The sequence below is a fragment of the Gigantopelta aegis genome, chromosome 10 (genome assembly GCF_016097555.1).
Source record: "Gigantopelta aegis isolate Gae_Host chromosome 10, Gae_host_genome, whole genome shotgun sequence".
Lineage (NCBI taxonomy): Eukaryota > Metazoa > Mollusca > Gastropoda > Neomphalida > Peltospiridae > Gigantopelta > Gigantopelta aegis.
Window position 1 is genome coordinate 24862966 of NC_054708.1, and position 14781 is coordinate 24877746.

The 14781-nt window shown below is 36.5% G+C and overlaps 1 long non-coding RNA gene across 1 annotated transcript; it reads left to right on the forward strand.

Annotated features, from left to right (window-relative positions):
• Positions 1 to 1593: 1593 nt before the first annotated feature.
• Positions 1594 to 9872, forward strand: LOC121384588. The gene is made up of 3 exons (XR_005959411.1): positions 1594 to 1813; positions 9104 to 9277; positions 9662 to 9872. It is a non-coding gene; the product is annotated as an uncharacterized LOC121384588 (long non-coding RNA).
• The last annotated feature ends 4909 nt before the right edge of the window (positions 9873 to 14781 follow it).

The window sequence follows — 14781 nt, forward strand, 5'->3', positions numbered from 1 at the left end:
CATGTGGGACGTAACACACTTTTGACGTCACACGATGACTGATGAGGATAAAGTGTTCGTTTATCATCACTTATTGAAGGGACGGAACTTTGACTAATTGATCACGTGACGTCCCAGCGTATTATCGTGTGTAGTGCAATCGCGGAATTGTCCCATCGCGCTAAAAATAGATCACGTGTCACTGGCTAGGTATATACAGGTCATGCTGTAATAAATACACGCTATCGGTCGAAAACGAGGTCACTGTTATTTCTTGTAGTGTATGCAGTTTACTATTTTAGCCAGCGTACTAGATTAAACAACAATGATGTTTCAGTGTTGCATGTCAAGATATATGAGGGAGATATATTATCACTTTTAGGAGATGTTTGAAAGGTCATTGAGCAGACATAAACGAAACGTATTGTAAAGTACTAAGTATATTTAATATAAATACGACCAACAAGTTGTTTTTGTTTTATTTGATTTGAAACCATGCCCTCTGAAGGGTGGAAGGAGTATCTGTCAGAGATTTATTATAATTCAAAACATCCAGCTTCCTTTTCCGGAGTAAATAAACTGTAACATATTGTAAAAAAGGAAGGGAAATTTTATGTTAGCTTACACCATATCAAACGGTGGCTAGCTTCGCGCGACGCTTACTCGTTTCAGCGATCGTTGCGCTACAAATACAAAAGAAACAGGCTCGTGGCGAGTGGATTGAATTCCCAATGGGATGTTGACTTAGCTGATCTTGTTAATATTTCCTCCTTGTTGTGCAGTGTAATATATTTTATGAGTATACTCGAACATGTCACCTCTCTACTTAAACGTATTTGCTTCCAATCATGATAAACATAATATTCATGTTGATTTGAGCTTGGGCAACATCATTTCATTTAGAACCTGGTTCATGATAAATAGCAGATCCTGTATTCCTGTTTGAGCTCGATTTCTTTTTGGGACGATAAATGAGCTCCTGGCCCTGGGACGAGGTCCTGAAAGGGGTCGATCGTCAACATTTTGGGTTTGTTGGTACCTGTTCCATAGTCTGGTAATCACTGACTTCGAAACATTGAAGGTGTTTGCCACTTCACGCTGACTTCTGCCCGTTTGCAGCATGTCAATAGCCCGTAGACGCTCATCGCGTTGCATACGCCGCACCACAGATTCAAACAATAAAAATTATTAAAAACAAAACAATAACAATTGTATGATCAACAGAATGAAAAAGATTGACAGAAATAATGATCCACAGTAATTAATCGACCTTCTTGGAAATTGTCAAAATCGATAATGACACCCCACGCACGTGCACGTGCAAACTATGGAATGCGTTTCGGTGTGTTGATAAATAGACATGCTTTACTAGGATGCATGTGGACAAAACGTATGTTCGGTCTAATAGTTGACATTAACATTTATATTTCAGGTTCCCCTACTTTTTTGAAGAGTATATACTAATTATTATGTTTGCTTTCCGAAACCATATTGGAAAAAAACACATGAAAACCCCCCAGAGATTGCTAGATAAATGTAGAAAACTATATTTCCATTCCAGCACTGAGCTGCTATGAAGACAGTGGAGAACATGGTATTCTCTACAGTGGTAACAAGTCAACGACCAGCAGCGGCAAGAAATGTCAGAGGTGGACAGTTGATTCCCCACACGTGGTCGACGCCATCTTCCGTGATGAGAACAATCTGACGTCAGACGTCACGCTTGGTGGCGCATCTAACTACTGCAGGGGATTCTGGGATGGAAAGCCTCCATGGTGCTACACAACAGACCCGTCGAGCGTTATCGAGACTTGCGATGTGCCGCAATGTGATAGTGAGTGTTATGCTACACAGTGCATTTATAAATTTATGACACATGCGCTGACCTAAGGATATGACATAAACATCCATTCTTCTGAATAATTAGAGTATGTTATATATATATATATATATATATATATATATATATATATATATATATATATATATATATATATATATATTGCCCGCGTCCCAAGGAGATTGACAAAGTCCAGAAAATATAAATAGCATTCACAGATGACAAAGCCGGAGCGTTCCAGTGTCCAGAATTATACATTTATAATTCAAAAGTTATGAGTAAATGAAAATAAAGTTAATGTTAACAGGTAAGTTTGCAACAGACAGACATATCTCTTCCTTTCAGCTCCAGTTATATTAAACCAGTGAGGACTGTATCTCCAATAAATGTAAACTTATGTTAACTGCAGCTTGCAGTTGCTTATAAATACTGCCTCGATAAACTAAGTTAATTAAATAGAGATGGTAAGTTAATAAAATTTACTTTGAAAATATAAGTTAAAATTATTTCACTGTCAATTTAAATGTATGCAATCCAATAAAATTAGAAAGTTGGACAAAGGAACATGTTTTTAATGTCTGCTTGTCAGACCGCGAACGAGCGAGAGAACAACCTTGACGTCCATTGACGTCATCCTTTTATTCTTTTTTCACTTTTACCACGTGACGTCATAACAGCCAATCAGAAATTACGTCACGCTAGGAAGAGATCTACCTTTACAAAATAAATATTATTTAACTTAATAATTACGTTATGCACACAATTGCTCAATAAATAAAGTAATTGCTTTTTGGTTCAGCTTCCGTTTGCAATTTACAATTTGTAAATGCACACTCTAAATCCTGAAAAATGTTAACTTATAAATACGTCAATTTAGTCCATAACAAAAGCATTACAAACTTGAAATAATTAATACTGGAAATTTGTAAAGGGCATAATCATAAAACTAGCATTTCGTAATTGCCTTTTCAATCTAAAATAAGCGTAGAACAATTTCACAGAAACAAGCCTTTAGAATATTCATAAAAACTACATTATTTACCAGGCACAAAGATAAGCTATGGTGCACAACAAATACATTGGGAGTTCAAGCTAATAATACATACAAATTCTAATGTGCATAAACATGAGACTAGCATTACACAATTGCTTTGTTGGTCTAATTTCAATATGATATAGTTTTAATGAAAAAAGCCTTTGAGGTAATTATAAAAACAGCATTTTAATCATGCTGTTTACAAACATTGTGTACCGATAGGCCTATATCTGACCTTAGCAACCAGTATGTGTAAACAAGTTCTCAGCGTAAAAGGATATAGTTCCTAAAATCACTAATATTACAGTAATTAGTTTTACAGTCATTATCTCACTTAATTAATAAAATGATTTACCATAATAATATTAGGATGTGTTTAACTAAGAAAATAATTAATCGATCGTAGAAGTTTTGGAGGAAAATAAACTTTACTCAAAGGCAAGGTCAATCCCGGCAGCCGTGTTAAAGTTACAGTCTCTGGTTACCATATTATAACATCATGTACAAATATGAAATACAATCTCATATGTACTTTTTAAAAACTCGTGTGTGTTCGCTATGAACGGAGATCGTCAAAAGTATACGCTCGATTCGTCGCATGTGCCGCCATTGCTCGGCAAAGCACAAGCGACAGCATATTGTCAGTTTCCGTTAACACGTGCGTTTGCGGATTTGAAATTGTAGGGGTCATCTCAAAAAATTAAATGAGAAATCTTGCGCTGTTCGAAGAACGTTCGGTTGAGGATAGGGTACTAGTCTTTCGATAAAACCGGTTTGATCTTGACAACGTATTATCGACAATAGTACCTTCCTATTTCAGAATTAATATTTTATAAAACGTTATTTTTGTTTAATGTTAGAGCATGTTGATTTATGAAACATCGGCTATTGGATGTCAAACATTTGGTAATTTTGACAAAAAATCTTAGAGAGGAAACGGGTATATGTGAAGGGGGAGGGTATTGTGGGTCGAAACACTTACCTGCCCAAGATAAACAAAATTGAAATATATTTTCTTGCGCCATATAAACTTCGCTCAAGACAATCTAAAACCCCGCTAAAATCCCTGTACACGCACCTTGGAAACCCCCTACACACACCTTTTCAGGTCTAAGTAATGAATAGAAATAAGATAATAGTCTTGATAAATGTTATGTAAATTGAATACACCGCCCTCTTCCTCTTCCTCTAAAGCGTTACATAATTATTGACACCCCCCGTAACGCGTATGCCAATCGATTGCCACTGTTAAAATTTCAAGGTAAATCCCCCAACGACTACTGGAAAGATGTTGTACCATACCTCTATGGATATAAATATGTTTTGGAGATATGAGACGATATCTCAATCGAGACAGTTAAAGTTGTTTAAAATCACGTGAGAAGCTCAGCGCCTGCGCAAATCACGTAAAGTCCCAATTCTATTGGCGTCCCGCTAAACGAAGAAAAACAAAGCTGGTCATTGCGTTTGTAGTTGACATAGATAATGTAGATAGGCAAGCATTGCAAAAGTATAGCGATGTCGTGGGCCGTATATGTACCAAACAGAACTGGATCATCCATTCTAAATGCTTAAAGTTACAGTCTCTGGTTGCCATATTATAACATCATGTACAAATATGAAATACAATCTCATATGCACTTTTAAAAAACTTATGTGTGTTCGCTATGAACGGAGATCGTCAAAAGTATACGCTCGATTCGTCGCCTGTTTAGTTTGTATAACACATTGAATATGTATATATTTTTTAATAAAATATACTAAAGCAGACATTGAACGTTTTCACTTCTTAATTTTACGAGTGTTGTAATCAACAAATTCAAATAAATATTCTTTCGTATGGAAAGGGTAGTTAGTTTGTTTTGTTTAATGTTAGAGTATATTGATTTATTAACAAATTTGAAATATATTTTCTGGAGGAGCATAAAGCCATATAAACGTCCCGCTAAACGAACAAAAACAAAGCTGGTCATTGCGTTTGTAGTTGACCTAGCTAATGTAGATAAGCGAGCATTGCAAAACAATAGCGATGTGATCGACCTTATATGTACCAAACAGAACTGGATCATCCATTCTAAACGCTTAAATAATAAAAGTATTCCAGGGACTGCAGCTTTAAATAATAAAAATATTCCAGGGACTGCAGCTTTAAAGCAGTCGTTAAAACGGAAATTTATCCCAGGTTTATTTATGAGCCCATGGGATGTTTTCACTGTGTAAATACACACACTTTGCAATTAAGAAAATATTTACATGAATGATATTAATGTCAAAGTTGTGTCATAGCTTTAATATGCACAGGAATTAAAGTCCAAAACCGCAAGGCCACAACACGGACTTCAAACATTAAATTAAAACATTTGTCATTTAGCGATCGTAATATACTAATATCGCATAAATAAATTACGGCAACTATTTACAAACATAGTTCCATGCACTGTAAACGTTATTATGAAATGCAACTAAATGTAGCTCGCATTGATTGTGCATCCAAACGATCTAAGAACAATAGTTACGCAAATTTGGGTTTTTTTCTATAGTGCGCGACACGACAAACTGCACTACTAAGAATGACATTAAACAATAACTATAATACATGGCATAGTTCCAGATATTACACTATACAAGCAAATAATTACTACTAAGTGTAAAAAATGTTTTGTTTTGTCCCGTATTAAAATTACTTGAGAAACGTCCATGACACAGCACACAGTTGAGAAACTTATTGGATAGTCATGATTAACTAGCCGCTAAGTCGTACAGGTGTTTCCGCTATATTTTGACAAACGTCATTTGATTTTGATAGTTCATTGGCTGTCTATTTGTGTCTTTGATATAGTAGCCGATGTATTTTTCGTGCTGGGGTGTCATTAAACATTCATTCATTAATTCATTCATTTGTTATGGTAGTGTAGGGTTTATACTCCATGCAATAATTTACAACAAAATATTCTTTTTAAAATAAAATCATAAAATGTTTGTAAAACATTTTCAGAACAATAAACAGTTTTCACTGAAAACATATTTACATTATGTTTGTGGCATAGGTTAATTTCTAATCCTCTTGTTCTACGTATCAACAGTACCAGAAGTTGGATTACCACTTTAAGTAATCTGAGGTACAGAACTATATATTTTCAAAAAAAATCTATGTCCACCAAAGCACCTTGATTTGTAATAAATGTAAATGTACATGCAAACATGCCATCACCAGCAATTACAGAAAGGAACTTTGGTGTGATAAAACATAAAGTTGGCAGCTTGATTTGAAGCATTTTCAATATTGAGAGAAAAAAAGACACTTCTTTGTTTATGTTCAGGTCGATAGTGACATAATGTCTCACATAATGTCGCGATACACGAAGTTACAAACAAACTATCGAAAACATGTCGATCGAAATTGTATGACAATATATATATATATATATATACCAAATAATGAAGCAATCACCAACATCAAAAATCAGTCAACCGTTTGACACGTTTTTACATCCAGTAAAAGTTCAAGCATAGTTGTCCCGACACACAAATAAAAGGCAAGTTTTCACATAACACAAATGTTCTCTAATGGACGGGACGTAGCCCAGTTGGTAAGGCGCTTTCTTAATGCGCGTTCGGCGTGGGATCGATCCCGTCGGTGGGCTCATTTGGCTATTTCTCGTTCTCGATCTTCATTGACCTGTCATTGTTTGTGAAAATTGTTCCTTTTTTATAAAATAATTACACAAAAACAGTTTTTAGTCATTTAGAATCTTAGTCCATTGTTTTTTTGTTTTTGTTGCTTTTTATTTTCCATTCCAACCAGTGCACCACGACTGGTATATCAATGTCTGAGGGATGGTGCATATAAAAGAAGCCTTGCTACTAAGGCGTATCATAAAATATTGTTTGTTTCCGGTTACCTGACCGACCCTAATTTGAAGCTGCCGACCCTAAAACCTTTTTTGTATATCCAATTTTTTTTTTTTTTAATATAACAACGATTTCCACGAAAACATTCCAAAACTATCACAAGCACTAATTTGGTATCATTTAGGGGATAACCCTACTGTGTTTTCCGATTTGCGGACGTATATCGGTGGTTTTACTGTCGCAAATTTAGTTCTATTGGCGACCCGTTAGCCACGAAATGTTTTCTTCTAACAATTGATTGATGGAGTTACTTCCCTTCAAATTGAAGTTCGGTAACTTTCGTGAGATACCGGGCGAAGAGTCGGAAAATTGTTTTCACGAATATATGCGCTCTTTTCCGATTTACTCTACATCTAGCGCAGCGAGGTGTTCCGATTAATAATAATAATAATAATAATAATAACTATATTTAATGATTTACTCCAGCGACAAACTGGCCTTGTAGAAATTTAGTCAGGTCAGCTCATAGGGTTTTACGTGCACATTCAGAATAAGCTGTTGTAGCGTACGCCTGTCGTGGGCACAAGAGCCGGCCTTGGCCGGCTCCTCCGTCCATGACAGGAAAGGTGGGGGGAGGGGAGAGGAGGGACCGCCTGCACTGGCAGGTGCAAGGGAGCACCAGCCGCCCGATCAAATCGGTAGCAGGCGGGTGGGGGTGGTGGTGGTGCTATGGAGTTTGAATGGAGCAGTTAAATGCTAAAGAGAAAAGGGTGCGCAATCTTGGTTTAGGGAATTTGGCGCAATTTTGAACGGTCGGTCGAAAGTTAAATGGCCGAGCTAATATAGGTTTTGATAATTTTATACCTCTAATTTTAGACCTCTACGATGCTGTGGTGTCTCCCTAGGTTGCCCATAGGGCCCTTATAAAGGGTCTGACCATTTCTGGTCGTGGCATCTCCAAGTACCAAGTTATTACCAGCAGCAAGTATTGGGGGTTTGGGTGGGGGAGGCCGATATTCTTTTGTTCAGCTCCCCCCGGGTGCATTGCAATTGTATATTCGGAACCGGTATTCTTTTGTCCGGTTCCTTATTAGAGTACGTGCTGGGCCATTAAATGGGGGCGGGTGCATTGTTATCATTAGTCAATGCACCCTGTGTACTGGTGAGCGTGTAGTCTGTGTGTGAATCCTAGCTTTGTGTTAAGATTGTACCTATTGTCTTAAGTCCCTATTCTAGTTTGTTCAACGGTCATTCCTTACCACCCCCCCACCCCCCCACCCCCCGTCCTTGTATAGCATTGAATACAATGGCGGAGGGGGAGAAATTTAGTGACATTCTGATAAACTAGGGGAGGGAATGGTTACCTATACTGATGGAGTTTACTGCCAAATCAAATGATTAAATATGTCAGTAAGATCTCGATGCGTTTCGTTATTTTTTGTAAGTGGTCACTGGGAACTTCCCGGGTTTCCGCTAAAAACGTTCATGCTGACTCGAAACAGCAAGGGGTCTTTTGTATGTACTCTCCCACAGATAGGTTAGCACCATGTTGCCCTCAAAATCAAAATGCCTTGCCTTTTATAAATTTATAAGTTGCCCATGTAAAAAGAAGCCTTTAAACACACCTATGTGGATAGTACTACATATTTTTCTTTTTTTAATTAAGTTATGAAATAGATATAGAAAATAAAATGGCCATAAGGTTTTTGTCCTTTTGAAAATTGTATAATGAAAAAAAAAAAGCCCTTATATTTAAAACTGCACATATGCCCCCAAAACGTCACTTTACCATGCCTTACTTCATTTATAGGGAAAACACTGTGATGAATGGTATTGTTGGTTTGCATAATGCATTTCTATACATGCAGAGGTTATTTTGGATACCGGTAGTCAACACCTTTATTTAATATCCATAAATAAAATTATTTTCCGAAATAAAATGTTTTTCCTACCTACCTACCCTATATTTTTCCAGCATGTAATAGGAAACAAGTAAAAAAATGTTTTCGGCCTAATAGAAAATATGTAGCGGATTTCCCCTCTAAGGCTATATGTCAAAATTACCGATGATTAAGAAGCCATTGTGATCCAGTGGTGTCGTTAAACAATACAAACATACGTTATGATCTCTAAATGTATTTGATTAATACATGTACTTAAGTTTTATTACAATTAAACCAAGACAAATGTACAAAGAAGTGATATTTTATTATGTTCAAATACATGTTATTAACACACATGTTGATGAAAGGTTGGGTGAGGGGCTGAGGATAGCAACCCATCAAGACGAGGATATTGAGCATTTATCAGGGAAATGTTGAATGTTGCCTTTCAGAAATTCATGGAAATCCCTCTTCTGTCATTCTCTGTTTTTATTCTGTGTTTATTTTCATCAGATTTGTCAGTTTGCAAGACGCCACTTGATCTGTTTGACGCAATCCTCTCTGATCGTCCCGACAACGAAACGGTCATCTACCGCTGTAAAGATGGATTTAACTTCATCAAGGGTTCGGGAGAATCAAAGTGTCTGAAAACTGGACTGTGGTCAGTCCCAGACATCTTCTGTGCACGTAAGTACTATGAGTACTGAGAGTGTGTGAGCGTACACGTGTGTGTGTGAGCGCATCCAAAGGCTATGATCTCTGAAATGGGGATTATTACCCGACAGATATCGAGATACGCTTATCCGACAGCAAGCGTGTAGCACCACCCCCACCCACCACCCCAACCCCAACCCCCCCAACCCCCCCCCCCAAAAAAAAATAACGCAGCAAAACACTCACCACCCCCCAACCACAAAACCAAGAACACCCCCAACCCCAAACAAACAAAATAACAATAACAACCAAAAATCCCCTACCCCAAACAAACACAACAAAACTCTTGTCTAAGATTAATAATAAACATGTTTGTTGTATTCAATACAGACAGACTCCCATTATTATTAATTTCAGCCACAAGATGCTATTACAAACATCACAAATATGGTTTTGTGTACGACGGCGATGTCAGGGAAACAGACAGTGGAATCACCTGTCAGTCGTGGTCTGTAGACTCTCCACACGAGCGAGATAATGTGTCTAATAAGCTATACAACCACGTCACTGTCAGCACGTGGGCAGAACTCTCCAATTACTGTCGAGGAGTGAGAGGCGACTCAGGCAGAATATGGTGTTACACCATGGATCCATTCGTGCGCTATGAACCGTGTGCTATACCGGAATGTCTAGGTATAGTGTGGTGTGGTGTAAAATGTAGTTTAGTGGGGAGACAAGGACGTGTGTGTGGCACACACACACACACACACACACACGCGCGCGCACGCACGCACACACATGCACGCACACATACACACATACACGCACGCACACATACAGATATACACACACATACGCACATATATACACACATGCACGCACACACACATATAGATATACACACATACACACAAATATACACATACGCAGATATATACACACATCCATACACACGGATAAACACACACACACACACACACACACACACACACACACATATATATATATATATATATATATATATATATATATATATATATATATATATATATATATATATATATATATATATACGCACACATACAGACAGATATACACACATTCACACATAAACGCATATACACACATACATACACACAAACACACACACACACACACACACACACACACACACACACACACACTTGCATACATACATACACACACAGACACACACACAAATACACACATCCACACAGATATATACACACATATACACACACACACACATACATACACACATACACGCACACACACCACATACACGCATACATATATATATACATATATATATATATATATATATATATATATATATATATACACATACACACATATACACATACATACGCATACACACAGACACACACACACACACACACATTCCCACATTGACACACATAAACACACAAAATACGCACGCACACATACATACTCACATAAACACACGGACATACACACAAATGCAGACACATTCACACATACACACCTACATTCACACAAACACAAACACACATCCAGACACACACACACACACACACACACACACACACACACACACACACACACACACATGTTTGTTAAAGATGTAAAGTGTGTCAGATTGATGTTCATATATGGTTTAAGGTATGTGACATTTGGTAGTACGTTTCACTAATTTCACATAATAATATACATGATACACAAAAGGTTAATACACAGAGAGAGGGCACACGTCATATTAACATAGGCAGACTTAGGACACACAAATATATTGACAATATATACACACCGAGGACAACTTCATATTAACACAAAGGACATGTATATTGATAATATATACACATTGAGGACACACACATCGTATTAACAGGCAGCCTTAGGACACATACACATACTGATTCTATATAAATATATAACACTGAGAACAAACTTTGTATTAACATAGCAGACAGAGGACAGATGTATTCATACTATATACACACTGAGGACACATACATAGTATTAATGAAGGCAGACGGAGAACGCACACACATACTGATTAAACACACACAGGAGACACACTTCATGAACGTAGGCAGAGGACACAAATGCATAGATTAATAATGCAAACACAGTGCAGACACACACACATCGTATTAACGCCTTTAGTTCTGCATCCTTTAATGGATGACTTTCATATTTGATACGTCTGCTGTTCAATTCGAGGGCCGACAACCACGTTGGCTATGCCAAAAATGATGGGTTTTCAGAAAAACAAGTTTTAATGTTTCAAAAATCATTAATAAAATTTAAAAAAAAGAGCAATCTAAAAATATTGTTTTATTACTTTGTCTTGGATCATCCTTATTACAAGTGTATTTGCCATTGGTTAGTCCAAGGGTACCAAAAATGTTGTCAGCCCCGAAATGTTGTATTTGCCCTGTATCATAACTGCAACCCAAAGGCAAGGTAATTTGAAACTTACTCACATGATTCTTTTCATGGATAACTTTCAGTTCAGCACTAATATATGGATCAATTTGTGCTTCACTATTCAGTACACATCATGGCTTTGCCTTTCTTGTTAATAAAGTAGTAATAAACTTAAATTCTAGTCAAACACTTTACTATGGCATTATATGAAAACCATTTTTGCTTTTAATTTATATCTAAAGATTAGGGTATCAAACCGATCTTATCTACAGTTTCAGTGGAAACAAATACATTTTGACAATAAATTAGTATTTCAAATTTAATAATTTGTCTTACAAAGAATACAGTTCCTTTCCATGGAGATATGCATTCCAGCCTCGGTGGCGTCGTGGTTAGGCTATCAGTCTGTCTACATGCTGGTAGGTACTGGGTTCGGATCCCAGTCGAGGCATGCGATTTTTAATCCAGATACCGACTCCAAACCCTGAGTGAGTGTCCCGCAAGGCTCAATGGGTAGGCGTAAACCACTTGCACCGACCAGTGATCCATAACTGGTTCAACAAAGGCCATGGTTTGTGCTATCCTGCCTGTAGGGAGCGCAAATAAAAGATCCCTTGCTGCCTGACGTAAATGAGTAGCCTATGTGGCGACAGCGGGTTTCCTCTAAAGAAAACAGTGTCAAAATGACCATATGTTTGACGTCCAATAGTCGATGATAAGATAAAAAAATCTATGTGCTCTAGTGGCGTCGTTAAATAATAAATAAAAAAATTAAGTGGCCAGCGGCTACTTTTTTTCCACATGAGCGTTTTGAAAGTATCAATGGCGCAATTTATTCAAATATTTGCTTGAAGGTATATAATACACAATGAAGAAAGAAGGAAATGTTTTATTTAAAGGGACATTTCTGAGTTTGCTGCATTGTAAGATGTTTCCGAATAATAAAATATTTCTACGATTAAACTTGCATACAAAATATATTTTGTTTTTCAGAATATCAGTGTCTGTATATTCAATGTGTTTCTAGTCGTCTTAAAATTTGTAAGAAGCCCAAACTTGATTTTGTCTTTAAATAATTTCGTACGTACGAAAAAACTATATTTTAGGAAATAAGATGAAATTTAACCTAGTACAAATATTAGAACGAACAGAAACACATTTAATATACAGCCACTAATATTTTATGCAGAAAAATATATTTGATATGTAATTACAGTCGTTAAAAAGTATCTGTTAGTCGATAACATCTTTAAAAGTGCAGCAAACTCAGGAATGTCCTTTTAACGACGCACTCAACACATTTTATTTACAGTTATATGGCGTCAGACATATGGTTAAGGATCATACAGATATTGGGAAAGGAAACCCGCTGTCGCCACTTCATGGGCTTCTCTTTTCGATTAGAAGCAAGGGATCTTTCATATGCACCATCCCAACATGGATAGGCTGTGGATGTTTTGAATGTCCCTTGTACATTTGAGTTTGTCTATATTGAACTCTGTCTAAATTTATTTTATCTTTCACTGATTGCGGTGAACCAACAGGCACAAAAGTCTACATCTATTTTGTTCATGCCTAAGATGGATAGGCTGAGGGCGTTTTGAATGTCCCTTGTACATTTGAGTTTGTCTATATTTACCTCTGTCTAAATTCATTTTATTTTTCAGTGACTGATTGCGGTGAACCAACAGGGAAAATATACGCAACATGGACGAGAGCTAGAAACGTGTACTATCCAACCGTTTATACCTACAAGTGTAACACCGGATTCAGGAACACTGGCAAACAAAATACTATGTGTCAGAAAAATGGAAAATGGAGCACTATTGACTTTCAGTGTACCCGTTGGTTGACACAGTATATTATCTTTCGACACTTTTCTATGTCTCAACAATTCATTTCTCCATTCCTCCCGTTCTTCCCTCCACCCCTCCCTCCCTCCATGCCTTCCTTTTATTATTTTTGGCCATTTATCCATTTACCTTGGCCATTTATCCATCAATTTCTATCCATCCATCCATCCTTGCACTTCCTGTACAATGAAGAAATGTATTTTCTAATATATTATTATTTAAATTTAAAAAATGAAATATAGAATACAAAACCCCAAGAGTACATGGAAAACCCACCAAAGGTAACATACTCTCGAAAAACAATTGATAATCTTGGGTAATTGTCAGAGTAGTGTGAACAACTATATGTTACAATTACCAAATGTTTGACACTCAGTAGCCGATAATTAATAAATCAATATGCTCTTGTGGTGTCGTTAAACAAAACAAACTTTCATTATTATGTCTTATTTAATGTATTTTAAAAACTGTTTTGTATTATAGTGGGGTTCTTTTTTGGGTCTGTTTTACAGGATATGAGTGCAAATTACCTCCACATGTACCTGGTGCCAGACCATTGCTTGGCGCCACAGACCATAGACAATTCCCGTCTGTGATCTACTACAAATGTCTCCCAAGATACCAGTACATAACAGGGGTAACATTCGCAACATGCGATATCAGTGGTAGATGGAAACAACCTACAATGATATGTCTAAGTACGATTTTCATTTCAATGAATTAATGCATCAATGAATGTTTAACGCCACCTTAGCCTTTCAAGTTTCAATTAAGTATTGCACAAGTAAACAACTGAATAAGGTCTCAATAGACAATTTCATATATTTAAACAGATATATACTGTGTTAAAAAAGCAGTAAAATAGGAAAAGGCATCTGGTATATCAGACTCATTACGACCAATCACCCTGTTAGCATCCTGTAGCCACTTTTTAGACATTTATATTAACACAAAAGAGACTTAGTTCGATTATCTCAAAGATAACAAAAACATCAAGTCAAATAACATTAAAATACATTAAATTTATACCTGATTTGATGAACAAAGAACTGAATTATTATCATATTGAAAGTTAAAATTTATTTTCTTCAACAACGAGGATACATAATATTGATATAATCAAATTGAATACTGTATCTTTGTTCAAGACATACTTCAATTAAAAACAAATTTATGAATTGACCAAATAAGCACGAATTTATCATACATCAACAACTTATTATACTTCGATTAAAGCGTACACCAATGGCA